At 32.3% G+C, this 10,344-nt stretch overlaps 1 protein-coding gene across 1 annotated transcript in view; it reads left to right on the top strand.

Annotated features, from left to right (window-relative positions):
* Positions 1-1,151: 1,151 nt before the first annotated feature.
* The window catches only part of LOC101898456 (dual oxidase), a 71,962-nt gene continuing 62,769 nt past the window's right edge, over positions 1,152-10,344 (top strand). The window contains exon 1 of the mRNA XM_005191157.4: positions 1,152-1,292. The gene's annotated coding sequence lies outside the window, so the exon portion shown is untranslated. The remainder of the gene's footprint in view (positions 1,293-10,344) is intronic.

Here is a 10,344-nt window from a genome sequence, read left to right as displayed (position 1 = left end):
GGGGCTATACGAAGACGTGGACCTGCATAGAATATCTCATATCATAGGCTCTAGCATCCATTACAAACTTCAAATACAAACAATTCCGGTGAATAATGTCGCTAAAATCATCAAAATACCGAATATCGGGAGGTACCGTTATAGGGGGGCTATACGAATTTTCTTCAATTCGTTCGGAAGCTAGAGTGATTTCCACAGACGGACGGATATCGCTAAATCGACATTGAATTTTATGCTCAACAAGAATGTATATTCATTGTGGGGCCTAAAATGTATATTTCGAGGTGTTACAAACGGAATGACAAACTTAATATACCCTCCATATTATGGTGGAGGGTATAAAAAGTAAAGATCTTTCAAACTGAACAATTGTAAGATTAAACTTTAAACAAAAATGAACATCGAAAAAGTCATTAAACATTAAAAGATGGACCACCAAAGCGGATGACGACTACTTTTAAAATAATTAAACTATGATTCAATTTTGTCCCATCTAGCCCGTTCGAAATTAAGTATAGCTGAATGAAAAAATATTATTTCAGTATGTAGAAATTGAAGATTTACTGACACCCCATTTGATTGTCGAGTTTAATAAATTGTTGAATTGATCATTTTAAAATTATTTCAAGCTTTGAAAATTATATTTCGATACATGACTCCCTGTTGGTGCTTTGTACATATTTGATCTTTGCAACATTCTGTAAGGTTCTTAAAGCATGTTTACATTGGAGCATTTTTCGGGGTTAGTCTTCTTTATGAAGATTTATTTGAGGTATATGCAATGGAATTGACAATTCAAATCGACTTGGTTTTCTAAATCCACTACAACATTAACATTCTATTATGTAAGTTAGTATTAATAGTTTTCAAATTTCAATTATGGGGATGCAACTGTAATATCACAACTTTAAACTGCATCTCTATAGTTTGGGAGCCAATGAACAAAACCCAAACAAAAAATAAACACCGGTTTTTTTTCGATTCGAATTCAACATTGACACAAACCATTCAAGTTGTTTTTTTGTTTATTTCTCTTTCAAGTCACTTTGTTGTTTTTGTTATTTTTTCGTGTTAAGACATTACAAAGACCGAGTTTTTAGCTCAGCTGTTCGATGGTGGATACTAGGTGGCTGGCTCACTGGAACGGATGTATTGGAGCTCTGAGCGCATATGAGTTGCCCAACAAAGATTCAGTTATTAACGGACTTTCAGCGCTTGCGGACGGCATTAGCGGGAATAAAATAACAAGCAGTGTCTACTCTCTTCTCCTCCAACCGAAACGATAAGAAGCGGTAAATAAATACAAGAAGTGTTTTAAAGAGTTGAAAAAAGCAACAGCAGCAACAACAACAAACAAACAAACAAACAAAATATACATAAGTAATAAAGAAAGAAACTCGAACAAAGCAGACGAACTATGAAAAGAGAAACCAACAACAACACCACCATGAAGATTTCATTACAGTTTTGAAGAAAATAGCAACAGAAAAAGTGTTAAAACCAAGTGAAGACATGCTAAATTTGTTGGTGTTCCTTTTTTAAGTTTTTTTGTTTAATTTGATGTGATAAAAAAAACAAAGATCCCATAAAACAAAGTATTTTTCATTAGATTTCAAAACTAAAATCGAAATAATCAAAGAAACCAAAAAAAACGCAACGATTTCAAATCAGCCAAGAGATTTGCTGTTTATAACAAAATGCAAAACGAAACGAACGAAAAAATCTTGTAATTGCCAACAACAACAACAGCAGCAGCAGCAGCAACAGTAATGCAAAGCGATTTACTCACAGCATTGCTCAAGCGTTTCAAGGGCTTTTAATGCCAATTGCCTCTGAAGAAAATCACAAAAACAAAAGCTCAGCCAAAGAAATCAAAAATTAAATTCATTAACAAAATCGTCATTTATCTTTCTTTCTTTTTTTTCGTTTTTTGTTTTCTTCTTCTATTGAGCGAATATTATAATGACGTGGTATGCTCCGTTTGATGTGCTCGTATAATTTCTATAATTTAGCTTGGATGAATGTACGTGCGAGTGTGTGTGTGTGTATGTGCGGGAATTTTTGTCTAAAAATACTTAAGAGTGCCGAAAACAAGTGTGTGCGTCCGGGTGTGATATGATCAGCGTTGATGGTTGGTGTTGCTGCTTCAATTGAAAGCAAAAGAAGTAATTTCACCAAAAATAAAATTGACGTAGGTACATACAACATACATATGTTACCAACAACAGCAACAATAACCATATGAAGAAAAATACCAGCAATGCCTACAAACTAACCGTCGTCGTCGTCGTATTCTTCAATCGAAAAGTGAATGTCCAAATATACAATTGTTATTTTGACAGTGTTGCCAGAAGTTGAAAAAAAAAATAGGAGACTTCAAGACGCTGCATAAAATAGTGTATTTTAATAAAAATATTAAATATTATATTCAAATTAGTTAGCTTACCATTATTTATTTGATTGATAAAATGAAGGAAACGTATAACAGTTCCTCATAGGAAAAAAAATTTCCGAGGGAAGAGAAAATTTTTAAGAATTCAGAAATCAAATTATTAATTGTTTTGTTACTTCTTAACAAATTAATAATAGAGACACATGTTTACATGGGAACGTGGATCTACATATATGTAAAAGTTGTTGTATACTTTTCAGTACATTAAATTATGCTTTTAGACGGAAAATATTTAATAATTTCGAATAAAAATTAAAAAAGCTGTAAATTCGCCCGAGCAACTTTTATCATAAGTCATTACAATATTCAAATGCGAAACTTGAAAAAATGGTGTATAATGTAGCTAAAATCATAAAAATATAATCATAAGAATATAGGGAGGTGCCATTATATGGGGGCTATACCAAAACGTGGATCTGCACAGACAATTGTCTGTCATAGGCTGTAATATCCATTACGAACTTCAAATACCAAATTTGAAACTATTCCGGTGAATAATATAGCTAAATCATCAAAATACTGAATATCGGGAGGTGCCATTATATGGGGACTATACGAAGGCGTGGGCCTGTACCGACAACTTTTTGTCATAGGCTGTAGTATCCATTACGAACTTTAAATACCAAATTTGAAACATTTCCGATGAATAATGTCGCTTAAATTACCAAAATACCGAAAATAGAAAATAGGTACCATTATATGGAGGTCATACCAAAACGCAGACATATATGGCCCGTTTGCAATACCAAATACTCTCCATACTATGGTAGAGGGCATAAAACAGTAAAGAAAGATCAAAAATGGGACGGGACCGACTTTATAACACTCCACTATGCATATTTAGTAGAGCTACCCGTTACAGATAAACTTTTATATTGGGAATTAACGTGAAATTAAACGTCTCAATTCTAAACCATTTTTGAGTGTGTATTATAGCTTTAGGGCAATTGTTATTTGGAAAAAGAGGTAACTAAGATTTTGGAGATATATCCAATTTTGACTTTTAGAATGATTATATCAAAAAATATATATCGAAGCACTAGATATATGGGAACAGAGTTTCAAAGTGCAGGTCGATTTTATTGACGATCAACGAACGCTATTGAAATTGGATATAATAGATCAATATACATATATATATATCTTCTTCCAATTTGCCTTTTATTGTGCACCCAACGTGTAATATCAGCCCAAATAATATGGAATTTGCATATAATTAAGCCTGGAAATAATAATACCGTAATTTGAAATTATTTTAAATTCGGTTGTAAACTAAATGCATATTTTCGACGTTTATGGGCAACGCATTGTACAATTTTGGGATAAAACCGTATTATGCTTCTATTTTAGATTCAGTCTTGTGGAATAAACCCGAAAACCCCAATATAAGAATTTTGAAAAAAAAAAAATTAAAAATAAACAAAACCACCTGTTGCATATTTAAAAGTTATTTTCGTAAAGTTAAAGTACGCATTTTCAAACAATCTCCATATCTCATCTTCAGATACCGACAGTGACATTTATATAAAGCTCTGTAATATCCCCCATTATCCAATTTAGTATCTTTTCTCAACTTTCTCTCAACCATAGATACCAACAGTGACATCCATATTTCAGATCTATTCCTTTACCCAATATCAAATTAAGTACTTTTCGTACAATTATAGTACACATTTCCAAAACCACCTCCATATCTCAATTACAAATACCAACAGAGGTTTTAATATCGGATTTCGGGATTCCAGTTCTATTACCTTCACCCAATATCCAATTTAGTACCACTTACTGTTTTTCCAATGAATATGGTACACATTTCCAATACCACCTACATGTCTTAACCACAGACACCAAAAATGAATAATTTTAGGGTACCTTTTGCAAGATTTGATATTTCGATTATTGATAGGGATAGAAATGATCTCTATTTCAGATACCAAGAAAGAAATCATTTCTATCCCTATCAATAATCGAAATATCAAATTTCAGAATTTTGTATCTATCCCTTCATTTGATTTGGAATGTGTACTATAAACATTTCCAAATCTTTCTCTATAACTCTATTTCAGATACCAAGAAAGAAATCATTTCTATCCCTATCAATAATCGAAATATTCAAATTTAAAGTTTTTTCTATTTCCAAAAACCATAAATCCCTCACTTTAACAGTGGCTCTCATTCCAATTTCAGAATACTAGCTCATTCCGTTTGACCAATATAAAGTATTCAATTTTTAGTACTTTCCATATCTTTTTAATAAGAATTTCCAAAAACACAACCTATGTATACGCCTACGCACCAAGTCTGACCCTCGTGCAAAATTTCAAGATTCTAGCTTGAGCTAGTCCAGTCTTTCTGTCGATCCAGTCTTTCTGGTACCTCTTCCACAAAACATGATAACACTATAACGTTTATGTCAGATTAGAGAATTAAATACTAGTCAACTCTTTCTCGTATCTTCACGACAAAAAGGTTAAAATTTTGAGTAATAATTACCCTCATAAATATAAATTTCCAATGTTCTTCAAACTTGGCACAGGCATGTTTGCAGCGCCTTATTGGAGCACCTACAAAAATCGTCAGAAGCTCAGTATTAAGTTCCACTCCCTGAAGTACTTGAAATTGATAAGATATTATACCGACGTTAATTTGCTTAGCTCGATGAGTTACAAAGCTAAAAACACCATAGTTTCAACGCTGGTAACACTGTTTCCTTCTCTTTGTAACAATTACCGAGTGGTGCGCATGCGTGTTGTTTTTAACGACAATAACAACAACAACAAATCGACTATCACCAACAACAACTCTCTTCGACGCCATGTGAAATGTTTGTGACTGGGTGCTTGGTAATTGTGCAAAAAATCAAATTAACCCGAAATTGTATAATTTCTCTTTATAACAAATGAGAAAAGAAAAAGAAACCATGAAATATTAATGCATTATAATATCTAAAACAAAAATCATCATGATCACAAGCTCAGCTGTATAGAAATACCTAAACAATGAGGAAAGAAACAAAAACACACAGCTAAAAATGTGAAATAAAACGCAGATGAAAAACAGAAACAAAACAACAAAGCCAACACACAAGAAGTGGGTGTTAACTGAAGAAATAAATGCTTAATGAAGATAAAATGCTCGTTTTAGCCAACAACAATAGATTGAAAAAAAATGGCAACTTTAAAAAAAATATCATACGAATACCATGATAAGCAAACACTTTCAACTTCAAACTTCCAGCGGCAAACATCATTAATTCGTATTCGAGACGGTTATATTGATTAGATACGTTTTTTTTTTTTTTTTTTTTGGTGGAGAACTGGACTTAATTTCAATATGCATGCACAAATGTTGGTCTTAATGGTTTCGTTTCCTATTTGTGTCATACATAATACATATGTGTATGTATGTATGCAGATATGTGAACATTTTCGACCTGAGGGCACTTGTTGAATGAACTAAAAATCAAAATAAATATAATTGAAAAAGTTTTTTGGGCGGAATTCCCTCGAAGCCTTTGGCAAATTACAAAATTCATAATTAATATTGCATTTCAAAATCAAAAAATATATGAGTATCCATATCAACAACTTTAAATGAGATTGTGGAAAAGTTTGAAGTTGAGAATCTATACTTTGTCAATATTTAAATTCTAAAAGCAGTGGTATTGGAAGTGCTCAAAACAGTTAGGATTCCTTATTTGACAAAAAGATAAATTCATAGCCTTTATATATTTTGACAATTTCGTCGCTACATATAGGGTTTGGGTTCTCGTTTGACAAGAATTCTGCCTGCATACAATATTTAGGTCACATCGTTTTTTACTGGTAACTCTGCTAGTTTTACATATCATCGGCCCAGTCCAACTGTTGTTCTTTTGGTGGACCGACATATTCGATTTTGATTTTATATATTCATTCATTTTAAAAGATCATCGGAGACAAATCTCAAATGTTATGAGAGCTCAAAATTTTATCCAGAGCGGGTTGACAGATATATCCTTCCAAGATCTTATATTAAATGAAATATACGATTTTTGGTTGATTTTGAAATTTGCAGTAAAAAGAGAAGGCAGAGAGACACTATCAGACACTCACGCTATGCGACACATTTCCCATTTTGTTAAGCGGCTAATCAGGCATATTTGGTGTGCATGATGGCTTACCAGAACCGTTCTTTGGAAAGTTTTATTTGTTTCGAAGTTATTCCTTTTAAGGTATTTGCAAATTAAACACTAGAACAATCCAAGTTCGACTCATGTTCTTAGAGCAACTCATTTTCAAAACCAAAACTTGTTTTTGCCGCAATGGATTTTTTTCCCACAATTCCTACAATGCTTCGCAATTCAATTTTTTTAGTTTTTCCTGCTGATATTCAAAATTTTGACCTTTTGAAATGTTTTAAATATAAATAAAATAATTTTGAGATTATATTATGCCAAGACAAATAGCTGGTTTTATAATTGAAGTATGCTGGCGCCCAATGTGATACGTATAATCAACAAATTTGGGTATTTTAACAGACAATTATAAATCCCAATCGTTCTACCTTTGGAGGCAATTGTGGCGCCCAATCGTCGATCTATTTAGAGACAATTCTGTCGCCATCTTAAATATTAAGATTATTATATAAAAGAGTAGTGAAATAACTGAGATCGAGAATCAATGCCCAGAAAAAACGGCTGAATCTACAATCTTGAAATTTTCCCCGAAGACCGGTCTTGGTGTGTAAGCGTATGATTAGGCTTGGTTTTTGGAAACTGATGCTAAAAATGTATCAAATTAATGAAAGTTGGAATGAGAGTCACTGATGGAATGCAGGATAGATGTACGAAAGGGTTTTTGGAAATTCGAACTTTAAGGTTACGAAAACTTGTAAAATGAAATTTGGTATGGGAATCAAAGTTGGAAAGTACGTTTGATATATGAAGGATGCTGTTGGAAGTTTGTGAAAGGATGAAGCTAAAATTTTGTATTTGGTTTTGAAAATAGGTACTACAAGTTTAAAAATTGTACTGTAATGCCATGTTTACGTTAGAACTTTTTGCAGGGTTAACCTACTTTGAGAGGATTTATTTGAAGTAAAAGTAATGGATATGACAATTTAAATCCAAATCCGGTGGGTTAACCCTCATATATATAAACGTACTATAATTGGTACAATTTGGTATTTGGTAGACAGATAGGGCTAAAATCTGAAATTTCATATTAGGATCGCTATTCATGTGTAGCCTAGACATATGGAAGTGTTTGCGGATATGTGTACTATAATTGTACGAAAAGTACTCGTACTATACTATAATTGTACTGATATTTCTTATTGGGCGAAGGTATAGAGATAAAACTTTGAAATTTGATGACGGTATCTGTGTTTGAGATATAGCGGAAATTGGTTTGAGATATAATTGGAAATGGGTCCCATATTTGTACGAAAAGTACTAAATTTGGTATTGAGTGAATGTATAGAGCTGGAATCCCGAAATTTGTCATTGAGGTCTCTGTTGGTATCTGAGATTGATATATGAAGATGGTTTCGGAAATGTGTACCACACTTGTACGAAAAGTGCTAAATAGTACTAAATAGCTAAAGGAATAGAGATGAAATTCTGAAATATTTATGTATATTTTACTGTTGGTGTCTATAGTTAAGATGTGAATGTGGTTTTGGTAATGTGTTCTACAATTTTACAAAAGTACTTAAATGGTAAATTGGGTGAAGGGATAGAGCTGGAATCCCGAAATATGATATGGATGTTACTAAATTTGGCTATGAAGACATAGAGCTAAATTTCTGAAATTTTATATGAATGTCACTCGAGTGATCGAGGACACTGTTGATATCTATGGTGGAGGTGGTTTTAGACATGCGTAGCATAACTGTACGAAAAGTATAGTAAAAAATGGGATTCAGTAGAACTGTAATTCTGAAATTGTATATATAGGCCACTGTTGGTATATAGGTTAGAGAAAATAAGGTGGATTTGGGAATGTGTACTACGATTGTTCGAAAAGTACTAAATGGAACTTAATTTGCCGTTTGGTGAATGGATAGAACTTGAATACTGATATTTAATATTGGTTTCTCGGATTTAGATTTTTTTATTATTAAAAGAAGTTGAAATATTTTTGATTGGATGTGATAGCATTGTGGAAGGGTTTAACCATTGCCTATATAAAGTCGGCCATTAAGCCCATTTGACAACAAAGTTTGTTGTCAAAATAAATAATTGTGATTTGAAATTCAAGGAGAGTCAAATCACAATAGTCAGAAACTACTAAGTTTATTATCAAATTGTTGTCGAAAGTAGTCCTCTTGGTCGACCTAACATGGAATTTTTGGTACAAAAAGTAACCATTTTCCGATTATCCTTATCGATAAAGGAAAAATTGAGTATGAATAAAGTATTATCAAACTGCTGAATCTGAAAACTTAGTACGATGTATGAAGTTTTGTTTGGAAACATTGTCCAAGAAATAATGAGCAAGTTGTGCATTTTGAGTAGTAAAATTAACAGGTGGTATGAATCAAAAGTTTAAGGTGGAATTTTCGCTGTCGAAGTAGCGGACACTTGCTAGTTTTAGATAAAATGTGAAGATCAATCGTTTTGGGATAGCCAATTTTTGGCTCCTAATAGATGGGTTTTTAAAAGAACAAATTCTTTATATTAATTATAGAGTTTTCTGTTGGTGACTTCTGGTGCCCAATAGTTGGTCTTTCAATAGAAAATCGTGAAAACATCTGTAGATATGTGATAGGTCCCGTTTTGACTAATTGAAAATTGCTTACTTTCGAACAAACCAAATCAAAGCTAATAGCTTAAAGGGTTCCTTACAATTCCTGAAACTGATTTCGATACGTTTCAAAGCCAAAAGCCTAAGGGTACAAAAATCAATTGAAAGGGCAAAATTCTTGTTCCCCTCAGAAACAACGTTACTGAGTAGTTTTTTTCCAAAACAGAGTCAATGAACAGACCTAAGAACAACTTCTACTTGCCATTATTTTATTCTAAGACAAAACCACACACACGAGTATGGCTTCCGCAAATCGCTTCTATATCCGAAAATATTCACAAAAGCAAAACATTTTTATGATCATTTTGATTTCAAACGGATATTGAATACTAATTAACATATTTGTGGCTAATTTTTGCAATCGAATTAAAAATAACATTTCCTGTGAATGTTTAATGTTTATAATGTTTTTTCATTTGTCTCTTTCTAAATTAAATTGAACTAAATTTTGGTAATGATGATGTTCCATCCCTGATGTGAAGTTGTGTGATCATTTTTTATCTTCATGTAAGCCGTTGCATACTGCGAGACGTTTGAGAAAAACAAAACAACCACCACTGTAATTATCAGTTGTGTAACAGTCTTAAGCGTGTTTGTTGGTTGTTGGTTTTCTTTTTCGCTCTTTATTTTGTTTGTCGGCATTTTCATCTTTTTAACAAATGAAAAAATGTATATTAAAGTTAAATTAACATTTTTAAGTTATGTCTCATGCGTTTTTTTTTTTTTTGGTATCGAAAAACAATGAGACTTTAATGTTAATTTATGGGAGTAAAATGTGTCAATTGGTACCGTGCCGGTTTATATTTTCTGAGGTGATTTGTTATTTCATTTAGAAGTGCTTTAAAGCGGGGACGTATGTGTGTGTGATTTGATGAGATTACATGAATACAATCCATATAAGATAAAAAGGAAGATTTGAGGATATGGAAATAGGACATTATAGAGTGAAAATAGTGACACCAGCATGACAAGCTTCGGTTGTTAGAATAGTTTAACAACATAATTACCTATGTAAAGTGATATTAAGGCATTAATTAAACATAAGAAAACAAGATGTTGGATTATTGAAATATTCTATTTTGTATTTTAGTGTTAAAATGCCTC

This window comes from Musca domestica, unplaced genomic scaffold (assembly GCF_030504385.1).
Source record: "Musca domestica strain aabys unplaced genomic scaffold, Musca_domestica.polishedcontigs.V.1.1 7, whole genome shotgun sequence".
Lineage (NCBI taxonomy): Eukaryota > Metazoa > Arthropoda > Insecta > Diptera > Muscidae > Musca > Musca domestica.
Note: the sequence above shows the minus strand (reverse complement) of the source record. Positions and strands in the feature narration are given on the sequence as shown.